This window comes from Pseudonaja textilis, chromosome 8, assembly GCF_049901715.1.
Source record: "Pseudonaja textilis isolate UNSWEBS1 chromosome 8, rPseTex1.2, whole genome shotgun sequence".
Taxonomy (NCBI): domain Eukaryota; kingdom Metazoa; phylum Chordata; class Lepidosauria; order Squamata; family Elapidae; genus Pseudonaja; species Pseudonaja textilis.
Genome location: NC_141997.1, coordinates 49,397,939 through 49,413,828, shown reverse-complemented (window position 1 = coordinate 49,413,828; position 15,890 = coordinate 49,397,939).

The window sequence follows — 15,890 nt, the reverse complement described above, 5'->3', positions numbered from 1 at the left end:
CTTAGTTATTCACATTTAATCTCGTTGGTGTCCTTTTACATTTGAAACTCAAGTCTTGTTTATTGCTTCCTCAAGAGCGAAGGCTCCGTTTCGCATCCATCTTTCTGTCTGAAACTGCAGCCTTTACGGAGTCTTTTATTTTGTCTTCTGTTTTTTTCTTTCTTTCCCCCTCCTGTTAAATAACATTTCTACTGCTGGAAAATAGAAAAACACACTTCGGGTAAAGGAATGTCACCAGGGCTTCAAAAAAATTAGCAAAAGTTGTTGCTGGGTGGGCATGGCCGTGGTGGGCGTGGCCTAGTTGGCCTCCTGCACCTATGGCAGAGAGGATTTGCCCTCCCCGGACTCCGGAGGCAAAAACGACTTCCCCGGGCTCCAGAGGCTCTCTGTATGCTGGAAACAGGCCCATTTCCAACCTTCCCACACTTCTGAGAGACCCATTTTTAATCCTCCCTGAACCTCCATGCATACCCTGAATTTACCTGCATCCAAAACGGCCTGTGGGGGCGCTCCAGGGAGGGGCGGGATGAGGTGGGCGGGGCCAGCCAGGAGTGGGATTTTGGGGTTCTCAAAACTGCACAGAATCTGAATGTCACCATTAACCAAGGAAGACACAGTTAAGATAGCAACAGCACTTGTTTAAATATATTTTATTAAGTTTCCATTATTACAACTCAAAACATCGTGATTTCAACAGCATTTTTGATATCTATACAAGTTCTTATCTTATATGTCTTAACACATTACATTTACATTTCTCTAACATGAATTAATAACTTTATCCACAATTATTAAACTTATATTCTTATATATTCTACATATTTATCATTTGTTTTCTTGAGGTCTCTCACAGGTTAATTTCCTATCTTATTTCTTATTTCTGTTTGTTATTGTGCTGTCCAGACAGTTTAGAGTTAATGGGATTTGGGATAGTTAGTTAGGAATTGTGAGCTGTCCCCTTAAGGGAATGCATCATGGTAAATGTAGTTGAGGTATCCTGGGAAATGTAGTCCATGTTGTGTGGTCATATCTGTAATCCAGATTGGTCACTAAATTAACCCTTGGTGGGTCGGGGTAGGTCTTCTTCACTCTTGCCTGAACTCACGGACTCGTGGTAACTACCGCTATGAGATGGGAGGAAAGGAATAAGGAGATAACCATCTTTTTACCTACAAGACAGATATACAAAGGATTGGACATTAAGAAGAACTTTGTCACAAATGTGAGTTATGAGGATACCTGATGAAACAATAATAAAGACTTTGTATGAATGTTTTGTTGAGTTTATCTATCTGCATCTGTACAGAGGTACAAAATACAGAACAGTTATCCAATCATACCATTTATAGCACACTTATATACCGCTTTATAGTGCTTTAACAACCCTTTCTAAGCAGTATTACAGAGTCAGCATGTTGCCCCCAACACTTTTGGGTGTTCATTTTTCCGACCTCGGAAGGATGGGAGGCTTGAGCCTGGTGAGATTTGAACTGCCAAATTGCAGGCAGCCGGCAGTCAGCAGAAGTAGCCTGCAGTACCGGACTCTGACCACTGCACCACTGCGGCTCTAAATAGCCTGCAAATAACTACAAATTAATACAGGGCAAGCAGTGACGATCCAGAAGATACGAAGATTGTTATGAAGAACTTGTCACCAATCAATCACAGGATAAACGTAACAATTACAATTGAGTCCCCAAAGTTCTGTTGAGTGTTCTGTCGTTCAGTGAGACATCAGTGAAGTAAGTTTGGCCCCATTTTATGACCTTCCTTGCCACAGTTATTAAGTGAGCAACTAGTTAGCAACCAGGTTGTTAGGTGAACCTGGCTTGTGAATCTTGGCTTATCGGAAGGGGATCACATGACCCCCAGGACACTGTAAATGTCATACGTGTGAACCAGTTACCTCTGAGTTTTGATTATATGACCATGGGGATGCTGGGTGAAAAATGATCCTAAGTAACTTTTTTTCCAGTGACTTATTTGTAACTTTCAATGGTCACTAAATGAATTGTTGTAACTTGAGGACGTGCTTAAGACCTGAGGTCAGAATTTCGGTGGTGAACATCATCCATGATGGCTCAGCTGCTCTCTGTGGTGACCCAAAGGGGTGTGGCACAAAAGCAACAAAGTCACAAAAGCAGGTAAAGTCCCTTTAATTCCTCCAACTTGGCCCCCAATGTCCAGTTATCATCAGCTGGAGAAAAAACTCTCCCAAGAACAGTTTTTAGAGGGAAGAAATTTAGTCCAAACCCAAAGAAAATATAGATTATAAATAAAAACCAACACAAACCATGCTGCATTCACTCACTCACTCATTCACTCACCCATTTACTCATTCTTTCATTCACTTATTCATTTGTTCATTCATTCATTTGTTCATTTGTTCATTCACTCACTCACTCATTCATTCATTTGTTCATCCACTCATTCATTCATTCACTCGCTCGTTCATTCACTCATTCACTCACTCACTCATTCATTCATTCACTCACTTGCTCATTCATTCATTCATTCGCTCACTCACTCACTCATTAATTAATTAATTAATTTTCTTATTTCCACTCATCTCCCTCAGACAAGAGCTTTGGTTGCCAAGAAAAAGGAGCAATTGGTTGACTTGAGGGAGTCTTGTTTTTATTACGGTTTTAGAGGTGTTTGCAGATATTTTTTAAAAAGAGGTTAGCTGTGATGCACCCTTTCTTTTACTACCTATGCAAGAGAGGTCTATGGGGGTTGGACTAGAAGACCTCCAAGGACCCTTTCAACTCTATTCTGAATTATATATTTTTTTTTAAAAGACTCCCCTCTGGATGCACTCCCAGTTCATTGCAGAAAGACTGGGTTGTACTTTTCATTATCCTAACCGTAGCAAGATATTATTATGACAAAAGGGTCATCTGTTTACGGAAGTTTTATGCCATTGGCATACAGATCTAGTACATCAGCCTGCTTAATTCTTTATAAGATATCAGCTCAATATTTAATTCTTTTTGACAAGAGGCCTTCTGCGCAGGGGTGGGATTCGAATTTTTTAACATCTGGTTCTGTGGACTCAATAGAAATTCATTCTTTCTTTCTTCCTTCCTTCCTTTTTTATTTTTCTTTCTCCATACTTCCTTCCTTTCTTTTTTCTTCCTACCTTCCACCCACCATCCTTTCTTTTTTCTTTCCTTCCTTATCTTTCTTTCTCCTCCTTCCTTCCTTTTTTCTTCTTTCTTTCTCTTCCTTCCTTCCTTCCTTCCTTCCTTCCTTCCTTCCTTCCTTCCTTCCTTCCTTCCTTCCTTCCTTCCTTCCTTCCTTCCTTCCTTCCTTCCTTCCTTCCTTCCCTTTCTTCCTTCCCTTTCTTTCTTGCTCCTTCCCTTCCTTCCTTCTTTCTTTTTTTTCATTCTTTCTTATCTTTCTTCTGTCCTTCTTTCTACCTCCCCTCCCTCTCTCCCTCCCTCCCTCCCTCCTTCCCTCCCTCCCTCCCTCCTTCCTTCCTTCCTTCCTGTTAAGTTTGAGCAATGAGAGGCTGAACCAGAGCATGAGTGCAACAGTACTTTATTTTACAAATAAAGGGCTGACCGTGCTTGCCAAGCCTGGAACTGGCTCGCAGCAATCAGCAGCCAGTTGGACCCGCAGCCTGCTTTTAGCTGGCTGCTGGGGACCAACCAATGGGAATGGGGAATAACGCCCACACAACGTGAGTGGACCTGAGTGAGAACTCCTTGAGTCCTCAGGACATAACACCCCTTCCCCCAGATGCGAACACGCATAGTCCTTGAGGTAGATGGGGTTTGTGTTGGCGCCGGAGCGGCGCAACTCGGGAACATTGTCTGACTGTTCGGTATCAGTCTGTGACGGTTGAGCTGGCGTAGTGTCGCCAACACTCTCTCTGGACTGGGCATCCTCGGAAACCACCGGGTTGGTTTCTGGGGTCAAGCTCTCGAGGGTTGGATCCGGTTGGTCAACTCTCTGGGCACTGTTGTCCGAGTTTGGGCTGACCGGAACGACCGCTGGCGCAGACTGGTCACTGGGTGCGGTGTGGCTGGGTGGCGGATGAGACGGTTCCCCTTCGACTGGAGACTCTGGATTCTTGTTTGCGAAGTTGCTGAGGCGCCTTCTGAGTTGGTCTATGTGTCTCCTCCAGGCGCGACCATCCTCCAGCCTGACTCTATCGATCTCGGCCCGGTGGCGGCGATGACCTCGCCCGGAATCCAAAGTGGGTCCCCAGCGAAATTCCTTGCGAATATCGGCTCCTGTAACATAAAATGTCTAACCCCGAAGTGGAAGCGAGGGGAGAGTCAGGACAGTATTGTGGGTGCAGCCTATCTAATACAGTCCTCAGGCGCCGGCCCATCAGAAGTTCCGCTGGGGACTTATTGGTGACTGTACAGGGGTTGAGTGCTGGCTCATCAGGAACCGTGAGAGTTTGTGGTGCCAGTCATCTCTGCCAAACCTAGCGAGGGCCTCTTTGGTGGTCCTGACGGCCCTTTCAGCCAACCCATTACTCGCAGGGTGAAATGGGGCTGTGAAAATGTGGCGAATGCCTAGGTTGGCTGCAAAACGGCTGAATTCTACTGATGCAAACTGTGGGCCATTATCGGAGACCAAGGAGTCGGGTAGTCCATGTGTAACGAACAGGCGCGTTAACACGTTGGTGATTGCTAGTGTGGTGGTCGTGGATAGCTGTGCCACGTCTATCCATTTGGAATAAGCGTCCCACGACCACTAGGAACATCTTTCCATGCACGGGCCGCCAGATCGATATGGATTCTAGACCAAGGGCGCTGGCGCTCTCCCATCTGGTAGGGGTGGCGATGGGGGAGCAGGACGGGGATTCCTGGCAAATGCTGCAGGAACTTACCCAATTGACAATGTCCTCGTCTAGACCCGGCCACCACACGTGGCTGCGTGCCAACGCCTTCATTCTCACAATGCCGGGTGTCCCTCGTGCAACGCTTCCAGGACTCGGAGTGCGCAGCGGTCGGAATGACCACTCGAGTGCCCCACAGAAGACAACCCTGCAAACTGGACAGCTCCTGCATGCGAGTCTTAAAGGGTGCGAATTTGTTATCAACATTGCCTCCCGGCCACCTCCTCACCCAGTCGAGCACCTGGGCGGCGTTTGGTCTGCCTTGGTTTTGGCGGCGATGTCAAGGGCGGTGATGGGCAGGTCCAACTGGGTGATTTCAAAATGGCATTGACAGGAGCTGGGTCTTCAGCCGGAGCGGGTAAGGGGCAGCGACTGAGCGCGTCAGCGTGGGAAAGAGTTTTGCCCGGGCGGTGGATAAGTTTGTATGAGTAGGCCGCTAGGAAAAGTGTCCACCTTGTCATCTGAGGGGAGAGACTTGAGGTGTCTGTTTGTCACCGGCCAGTAGGCCCAGGAGGGGCTTATGGTGGTGACCAGTTCGAAAAGTGGCCAAAAGGAATTCGTGAAACTTTTTCACGGCTGCAACAGCTGCTAGGGCTTCCTTGTCTATTTGGCTGTAATTTCGGCTCCGTGGCCGAGAGCGTCCTGGAGAAAAAAGCGATGGGGGCCTCGGCGCCATTGGCGAGTCGGTGACTAAGGACCGCCCCAATTCCAAAAGGGGGTGCGTCTGCTGCCAGTACTAAAGGAAGGTTGGGGTCGAATTGGATGAGCACTGCCTCTGGCGTAAGTAGTGATTTGACGGCGTTAAACGCCTGGTCTTCTTTGTGCCCCAGTGCCACGGTGACTTTTTGTCTAGTAATCTGTGTAGGGGTTCGGCTACTGAGGCTTTATGGGGCAAAAAGGATGCATAAAAGTTTAGGAGCCCCAAGAAAGCTTGTAGCTCCGTTTTGGAGGTCGGTGTGGGAGCTTCGTGGATCGCCCTGACCTTGGACTCCAGGGGTGAATGCCAGAGCGTCAATTTTATAACCCAGAAAGTCCACCTGTCTAGTGGCAATGGCGCATTTTCTTTTTTTAACTTGAGGCCATGCTGTCTGAACCTCTCTAACACTGCTCGCACTCTCTGGAAGAGTTGGGGTCTGTCCTGGCCGAGACCAAGATGTCGTCGAAGTAGGGTACTACACCAGGGAGGCCCTGTAAAATCCGCTCCATGAGGGATTGAAAAATACCGAGGGGCAACACTTCGCCAAATTGGAGGCGCTTGCATCGGAAGGCACCCCTGTGAGTGACGATGGTCTGAAGTTCCGCTGTTTGGTTATCAACAGGGAACTGTTGATATGCTTGAGACATGTCCAATTTAGCAAAAATACTGCCCGGTTCGAATGTGTGCAATAAGTGCTGAATGACGGGCACGGGGTAGGCGCTAACTTGTAAATATTTATTGATTGTTGTCTTGTAGTCCGAGCAAATTCTCAGGCTACCATCTTTTTTTGAGGGTGTGACAATGGGCGTCTCCCACTTGGCGAAATCTGTTGGCTCAATGACCCCTTGTTTTAGTAGTTTATCCAATTCAGCGTCTAGTTTTGGTCGAATAGCAAATGGAACTCTCGTGGTTTTAATCTGATTGGGACTGCCTGGGGGTCAACGGTGAGCGGGATGGGGTTCCATTATAACACCCCAGCTCCTCGCTGAACACATCTGCGTAGTCAGCGAATAAGGAGTCAGTGTCTGAGGTTGAGACAGCATGGACTCCTGTTAACCCTAGGCAGTGGGGAAACCAATCGAGCCCCAATAAGGTGGGTAGATTGCCGTTAACTACCACTAGAGGTAGGTGGCCTTTAAAAGCTTTAAAACTGACAAGGAACTTGCCTCTGCCGATTACAGGAATGGTCTTCCCCTGGTAGTCCTTCAGGCTGAACTGGCATCTCTGGAGCCGGGTAGTAGATAGGCTGGGGTGGAGTCTCTTGAGGGTGTTCCACGAGATTATTGAGAGCGCTGACCCTGTGTCAGCCTCCATGTGGCACGGTTTACCTTCTAGGGAAATGGAGAGAAATTTTACTAACAGAGTGGCAAGTGCGCCTGGCAAGGCGGTGCGTGCGACAGTTTAATACTTGCCTCTGTGGTCCCGAGTGCGAGGACGGGGGTCTTTGTGCAGCGCTTTGGGGGCTTGGCAGACTCTTGCAATGTGCCCCTCTTATGGCAGTTGTTGCAAGCGGCTCCTTTAAACTTGCAGGTGGCCCTTTGATGTGATCCCCACAGGCTAGGCACAGGGTGATGTGCTTGGGTGGACCGGTGTATTCTTGTTTGGCCCCTACCTGCGACCGTCTGTCATTGGTGAGGCGATGGACATCGTTCTCATCGTTGTGGCCTTCCTCCGCTTCCACCTCTTCGGAATGGACTGGGAATGCTGCTAGCTTGGCGCTTGGGCCCTGAATTTCGGTGGCTGAGTTCGTTGCTAGCTCGGCTGCTAGGGCCTCCTCTACCGCTTGCGTGAGGTTGAGGTCTTTTTAGCTAGCAGTCGCCTCTGTAGGTTGAGATCCTTGACCCCACAAACTAGTTGATCGAGGAGCATGTCCTCCAGGTATGTTCCAAACCCGCAATGCAGGGCTGCTGTTCTGAGGCGGCCATATATTGGTTGATGGTCTCCTTACTTGATTGTTTCCTCATTCGGAACGTGAACCTCCTGGCGATTTGTGAAGGCCTGGGGCGTAGTGGTTTGTGAGGATCTCAAGCAACTTCCGGACCACGGAGCGTTTTCAATTCTCTCGGCGCCACGAGTGCTGCAGCGGTATCGTAAGCGGTGGCTCCGCAGTAGATTAGGAAATAGGTTTTCGATGCTCTCCGCATCCGACAGGCCGACCGCATCGATGTAATGATTGAAAGCGGTTCTTATACGATTCCCACTTCTCTTCGTCTGGTTTAAACGCCGGGAATACTGGATTGGAACTCATGGTGCTGGGACGGCTGGGCTACCTGCGGAAAAAATCTCTCTGGGACTACGAACGCTCGTGAGTTACTAGTGATATCAGCTCTGGAGAGGTTTTTGCTACCCTCTCTTTCTCTCTCTCTGGGTTACCACGTTGGCTGCTAGCCGTTGGAGGTGTCTTGATTCGCGCCAAAAGTGGGCGTTAGTGACTCTCTACAGGCGCTGTGCTGTGATTCCTACTGGCTCGAAATTCAAATGACACCCGTTTGAATTTCGCGCCATCTGCAAGCGGCTGCGGCTCGCAGCGCTTCACTTTCCCGTAAGCGGGCTAACAAGCGGCTACAGGCGCTTCTAACTGTTGACTCAGACCGCTTTCTCTGGCTGCGGATCTGCGTTTGCTCTTTTGATCGCTCGTTTCGCTAGCTGACCGCTCTCTCTGGCTGCGGATCAGCGTTTCCCTGTCGCCAGCCGATCGCTCTCTCTGGGCTGTAGATCGGTGGCTAGTGACTCAGCGGTTGCAAGGTGCTTCTGGTAGCCATCCCACCCTCGTCGCCAGTGTTAAGTTTGAGCAATGAGAGGCTGAACCAGAGCATGAGTGCAACAGTACTTTATTTTACAAATAAAGGGCTGACCGTGCTTGCCAAGCCTGGAACTGGCTCACAGCAATCAGCAGCCAGTTGGACCCCGCAGCCTGCTTTTATAGCTGGCTGCTGGGAGAACCAACCAATGGGAATGGGGAATAACGCCCACACAACGTGAGTGGACCTGAGTGAGAACTCCTTGAGTCCTCAGGACATAACACTTCCTTCCTTTCTTTTCTTTCTTTCCTTCCTGCCTCCTCTATTTTTTTTTACAAACAAAAAACTCAAATTGCTGAACATATCTAATATTCCACCCTCCCCCTATTTTCCCCATAACAACAACCCTGTGAGGTGAGGCTGGTGAGAGAGAGAGAGAGAGAGAGAGAGAGCGCAGCCCTAAGTCACCCAGCTGGCTTTCTTACTTAAGGCGGGACTAGAACTCACAATTACCTGGTTTCTAGCCTGGTATCATAACATCTAGACCAAACCAGCTCTCTTATTAACGTTAAAATAAGCCATGGAACAGTCCTGCAGCTCACAGGTGTGCAATATTTTGGACAGGAGAGGGGAAAATAGGAAAAAATAGAAAGGTGATCAGTATAATGGCAGAGGGAACAAACATTAAAGATTGGCACAATCTTTTTATTTATTTCTTATTTCTTTATTTGATTTGTCAATCGCTTACAAGATAATAGGTATAAGTATAAACATAGTTATGAAAACATGAAATGGATACATATAAGAAAAATTAAAAGAAACAATAGGACAGGGATGGTAGGCACGTTGGTGCGCTTATCTTCAGGGAAGGTTTGTGTATCCTTTGTGTATCTTCTACCCAAACCCCTTTTATGTTTTTTATTTTTTTTCTTAGCAGGCTATCGAGTGTTCAATTAAGCGGCAAATTTCATCCAGCTCCGTTGGATCCAACCACGGCAGTTGATGTAGGTGTGTAATGTGCTAGCTTCTAATCAACCATTTCTATTATGGGATGGTTCATCCTCCTTTGGGAAGGATGCTCCGTTGTTTTGATTGATTTTCTTCCTTTTTATTAGTAGGAGATTTACAGAGTAATAGCAGCTGTCATTATAGGGGATTGGCAATGAAAGAGAGGGCTCCTCTTGGGCTGCTGTTTCTATTTTCTAATTTTTTTCTCTCCCAGAGCTGCACTCTGGGAGTTCTCTCCAGGGCTGGTGGCCTGGCAGAGCAAAGCCAGCACCCACCTGCTCATCCTGCCGGCCACTCCTTCCTGTTCCTGTGGCAAGGACGGTGCTAACCTTTCTTCCAAAAGGTCAGCTTTTTCGGAAGGGGCAGATGCAACCGGCCAAGGCAAGAACGAGACGTGGCCAGAGGCATTTTGATTATGAATGCATATCTGGTTTGGGATAAATTAAGAGTACCAGGGTGCAAGAAGGTGAAATTGCAGGCAAATGTTTGCAGTTTTCAAAGTTTAAAAAGCAATGAGTCACTTGGTTCAATAGATTCAAATCTGGAACAGACTCTCCCTTCCTTCCTTCCTTCCTTCCTTCCTTCCTTCCTTCCTTCCTTCCTTCCTTCCTTCCTTCCTTCCTTCCTTCCTTCCTTCCTTCCTTCCTCCTCCCTCCCTCCCTCCCTCCTCCCACCCTCCCTTCCTTCCTTATTTCCTCCTCCCTATCCTCCTTCCTTCCTTTCTTCCTCCCTCCCTCCCTTCATTGCTTCTTCCTTCCCTGTCCTCCTCCCTCCCTTCCTTCTTCCCTCTCTCCCTGTCCTCCTTTCTTCCTTCCTTATTTCATCTCTCCCTACCTTCCTTCCTTCTTGTCTTTCTTTCTTCCTTTCTTCCTTCTTCCCTCTCTCCCTGTCCTCTTCCCTCCCTCCTTCCCTCCCTCTCTCCCTTCCTTCCTTCCTTCCTTCCTCCCTCCCTTCCTTCCTTCTTTCCTCCTCCTATCCTCCTTCCTTCCTTTCTTCCTCCCTCCCTTCCTTCCTTATTTCCTCCCTCTCTCCCTTCCTTCCTTCCTTCCTTCCTCCTCCCTTCCTTCCTTATTTCCTCCCTCCCTATCCTCCTTCCTTCCTTTCTTCCTCCCTCCCTTCCTTCCTTATTTCCTCCCTCTCTCCCTTCCTTCCTTCCTTCCTTCCTCCCTCCCTTCCTTCCTTATTTCCTCCCTCCCTATCCTCCTTCCTTCCTTTCTTCCTCCCTCCCTCCCTTCATTGCTTCTTCCCTCCCTGTCCTCCTCCCTCCCTTCCTTCCTCCCTCTCTCCCTGTCCTCCTTTCTTCCTTCCTTATTTCCTCCCTCCCTGTCTTCCTTCCTGTCTTTCTTTCTTCCTTTCTTCCTTCTTCCCTCTCTCCCTCTCTCCCTCCCTCCCTCCCTCCCTCCCTCCCTCCCTCCCTCCCTTCCTTCCTTCCTTCCTTCCTTCCTTCCTTCCTTCTCCTGCTTTAAATATTTATATTAACAGAAAAACAAGAAAAACAAAAGAAACAAGACCTAAGAAATACCTAGTAAAAATAAACATCAAATATTTGTTTGTTTGTTTATAAAAAAAATTATAGGCCCCCCATCTTAACTTCGATTTAACTTAATAACAGCAACGAGTCACTTAGCAAATGTGGCAAGAAAGGTCATAAAACGAAGCAAAAAGTCACTAAACAATCATCCCACTCGGTGACATAAACTGTGGGCTTCATTGTGGTTGTAGGTCGAGAACTGCCTGTATCCTTCTCAGATCAACCTGGAAATCAAAATGTTCTCAACTAGCCTTCCATTCCTTCCTTCAGTTGTAAAAGATTAGAACGTGCTTTTATTTCTCAGAAATTTGCCTCTCCCTTTCTCTGAATTTTGTTTTTCTTTCAGGTTGGGAGTGCAACGAGTGAGGGAAAACCGTAGTCCCAATGTAAGTCCTTGACATGTTTTCCATATTGTTTTAATAGCGATGAGAAGCATGACGCAAGCACCATATTCTGGAGGATTCCATGATTGAAACAGACAGTGAAATAAAATCTGGAGGGAATTGATCGGTGTCACTTCAAATTCAGCATAAGCCTTACGCAACATTTCACACAACTCTAGTTGCAATCATTCAGGGCTGTCCTGAAGCAGGTTTTATAGCTGCATACATTTTGTTTTTGTAAGCTTTTTTTATTAAAAAAACAAAAAAAACCCCAAACCCTTTACAGAAAGTAGGGAAAATATCCTTGGAAGTTTAGCGCAAAAGGTCATGAAACAAAAGGTTAATGAAATCAAACTGAGTTCTGAAGCGATTCTAGATCGTCCAGATGTGCAGCTAGAAATGTAGAAATCTCAGCGTTTACTGGGTTTTTTATGACTGTCCCACTTGTTTTACAGCATTGGGATCCACCAGGGATCCAAGGGCATTTGGCACTCATGATGTGGCAAACAAACCCTGATTGATGGTTTCTATAGTCTCTGGAGATCTGCTAAAAACACCTAGAATTATTTCCATGAGGGGTTGGATCATTAAGAAAAGACTGGACAATATTTTGTCTGAAATGGTATAGATTTTTTTCCTCCAAGGTCCCTTCCAACTCAGTTATTCTGTTATTGTTCTTGTAATAGAAACCGGTGTACTTTGCTATTCACATAATGACCCAATGCTCGGGATTTGTGTCTGGGTAGAGTGCACTATTTATAGAGGAGAATATTTGTAGCTCAGGATTGAATTGTGGGACCCTTGGTGCTCTCTGAACTTGGTGGCTTTCTTAAAGACGTTTCATGACCCAACTAGGTAACATCATCAATGGTAGAAGAGAGTGGGGTTTGATCTCTGTTTATATACAAATGGCTTGCCCTGTTGGTATTGGTGACAGTGTCCTTGGTGGATCCTTGATCAGGCTGTTGTTTACTGTAAACTTGTTTGAATCAGTAGTTCTTTGACTGGGGTATCATTGACTTCTTGACTGTCAGTCTAGTATCAGTTAACATGCAAGATATAAAGAAACCCAAAGATATGTGTGCATCAGGAGATATGGCACACAGGGAAAGAAAGAAAGAAAGAAAGAAAGAAAGAAAGAAAGAAAGAAAGAAAGAAAGAAAGAAAGAAAGAAAGAAAGAAAGAGGAGGGAGGGAGGAGGGAGGAGGGAGGGAGGAGGGAGGAAGGAAGGAAGGAAGGAAGGAAGGAAGGAAGGAAGGAAGGAAGGAAGGAAGAAAGAAGGAAGGAAGGAAGAAAGAAAGAAAGAAAGAAAGAAGAAGAAAGAAAGAAAGAAAGAAAGAAAGAAAGAGAGAGAGAGAGAGAGAGAAGGAGGAAGGGAGGGAGGAAATAAGGAAGAAAGAAAGAAGGAAAGAAAGATGGAAGAAGGAAGGAAGAAGAAAAAAGAGGAAGGAATGAATGAAGGAAGAAAGAAAGAAAGAAGGGAGGGAGGAAAGGAGGAAGGAAGGGGGGAAAGAAGGAAGGAAAGAATGAAGGAAAGAAGAGAGGTGGGGCGTGGAGGGAGGTGTGGGCATAACACAAACACAAAGAAAGATTGAGTTTTTCTCTCCTGTCCTGCAGTTCATCCTTCTGTCCAAACAATTTGACGTCAAGCTGTGTAGTAAAAGCTGGTGAAATCAGACCTCCCCCACCCATAAGAATGCTTTAGCCAAGCCAAAGTATTGTACTCCCCATCCCTAAAATCTTTTTAAAGCAACAGGTGGTGTGTGTTTGTGTGTGTGTGTGTGTGTGTGTGTGTGTGTGTGTGTGTGTGAGAGAGAGAGAGAGAGAGAGAGAGAGAGAGAGAGAGAGAAGGAGGAGGAGGAGGAGGAGGAGGAGGAGGAGGAGGAGAAATAACAGATGAGAAAGCAACAGACAGTCGGGAAATACTATTTGCACAGGACATTTGAATTTATAAAACCCACAAATGAAGACAACATAATTAGCTAAAAGATATTATATTTGTTTGGAGGAAAGAGCTGGCTTCGTTATCATATCACCTTCGGGTTAAGTTTAATTACACTGTTTTTGAGGCAGGGGTAGGCATTCTAATTGAGTTCCTTCAAAACTGATGTCAAGATTTAACAAGCCGATATTTACTGAGGATTTTCATGTAATTTAATTTTCATTTGGAACACAAGCCTTTGAAGAACGCTGGACTTTTTTTCCTCTCCTTTCCTGGAGTTTCTCTTTCTCTCTCTCTCTCTTCCCCCTCTCTTTCTCTCCCTCCCTCTCTTTCTCTCTCTCTGTCTCTCTGTCTCTTTCTCTCTCTCTTTCCCCCTCTCCCCCTCTCTCGTTCTCTCCCTCTCTGTGTCTCTGTCTTTCTTTCTCCTTCTCCCTCTCTCTCTTTCCCTCTCTTCCTCCCTCTCTCTTTCTCTTTTCTCCCTCTCTATTTTTCTCTCTCTTTCTCTCCTCTCTCTTTCTCTTTCTCTCCTTCCCTCTCTTTATTTTTCTTTCTCCCTCTCTCTCTGTTCTCTCTTCTCTCTCTCTCCTCTCCCTCCTTCTCTCTCTCTTTCTCTCCCCCTCTCTCTTTCACTTTCTCTCTCTCTGTCTCTCTCTTTCTCTCTCTCTTGCTTTCTCTCTCTCTCTCTCTCTTGTTCTCTCTCTCTTTATCTCTCTCTTGCTTTCTCTTTCTCTCTCTGTCTGTCTGTCTTTCTTTTTCTCTTTCTCTCTCTCCTTCTCTCTCTCTTTCTCCTTCTCTCTCTTTCTCTCCTTCCCTTCCTCTCCCTCTCCCCCTCTCTCTCCCTCACTCTCCCTCCCCTCTCTCTCTTTCTATCTTTCTCTCTCTCTGTCTCCCTCCCTCCCTCTCTCTCTCTCTCTCCAGTAGGTGGCAGAAGCTGCTTACATTCCTGAATTTCCAGAAATTTTAATTCATGGGAGAGAAGAATGTGTGTCTCTCGGTGGGTGCCAGAGAGCAAGCAAGGTGCTTAGTCATTTTGCAGTCAACACAGCACTAAATGTATGAACAGGCATATGGGGACAACATAAAAATAAATGTATAAAACCCCCAATAGGCATGATTGTTGTAGAGGCAGGAAATATCTTCCAGGGCAAAATGTATTTATAATGGCCGAGGAGTTCACTGGCTGGATTTTATTTGTGATGTTCTTTAGACAGACTTTGCTCCTATTTTGAAAACAACAAAGCAGTTATTATTGATCCAAGTACCAGGCCTTTGTGGGCATGCTGAAAACTCAAATGATAAGATTTCAGAATAACAGAATAACAGAGTTGGAAGGAAACTTGGAGACCTAACATCAAAAACGTCATCAAAAAAGCACAACAAAGAATGTTCTTTCTGCGCCAACTCAGGAAGCTCAAACTGCCCAAGGAGCTGCTGATCCAGTTCTACAGAGGAAGGATGGAGTCTGTCATCTGCACCTCTATAACTGTCTGGTTTGGCTCTGCAACCCAACAGGACAGACACAGACTTCAGAGGATAATTAGGACTGCAGAAAAATCAATTGCTACCCACCTGCCTTCCATGGAGGACCTGTATTCTGCAGGAGTCAAAAAGAGGGCTGTGAAAATATCTACAGACCCCTCACATCCTGGACATAAACTGTTTCAACTCCTTCCCTCAAAACGACGCTATAGAGCCCTGCACACCAGAACAACTAGACACAAGGATAGTTTTTTCCCGAAAGCCATCATTCTGCTAAACAAATAATTTCCTCAACCCTGTTCAACTATTACAAAGTCTGCATTACTATTACTGTTAATCTTCTCATCACTCCTTATCACCCATCCCCTCCCACTTGACTGTTTCCTAGTATGATTTGATTGTTGATTGTACCCTATGACTATCATTAAGTGTTGTATGTTATGATTCTTGATTCTTAATGAATGTACCTTTCCTTTATGTATGTATTTACACCAAGACAAATTCCTTGTGTGTCCAACCACACTTGGCCAATAAAGAATTCTATTCTATTCTATTCTATTCTATTCTATTCTATTCTGTTCTGTTCTGTTCTGTTCTGTTCTGCTCTGCTCTGCTCTGCTCTGCTCTGCTCCAACCCCCTGCTAAGGCCGGAGACACATCCTATACCTCCTAAGCTGTAAGGGATTACCAGTAATGTAACTGGTACCACTTTGTTTATTTACTGGATCCCTGTCATGTTTATCATTTCCCCATGAATTATATGAATAGAATAGAATTCTTTATTGGCCAAGTGTGATTGGACACACAAGGAATTTGTCTTGGTGCAAATGCTCTCAGTATACATAAAAGAAGAGACATTCATCAAGAGTCAAGAATCATCAGCTACAACACTTAGTAATAGTCATAGGGTACAATAAGAAATCAAATCATACTAGGAAATAGTCAATATAAAGTAACAAAAGTAACATACGGTCACAAGTGGGAGGGGATAAGTGATAAGGAGTGAGGAGAACATTAACAGTAATAGTAGTGCAGACTTTGTAATAGTTGAACAGTGTTGAGGGAATTATTTGTTTAGCAGAGTGATGGCATTCTGGGAAAAACTGTCCTTGTATCTAGTTGTTCTGGTGTGCAGTGCTCTATAGCATCGTTACGAGGAGAGGAGTTGAAACAGTTTATGTCCAGGATGTGAGGGGTCTGTAAATATTTTCACAGCCCTCTTTTTGACTCGTGCAGTAGACAGGTACTCTA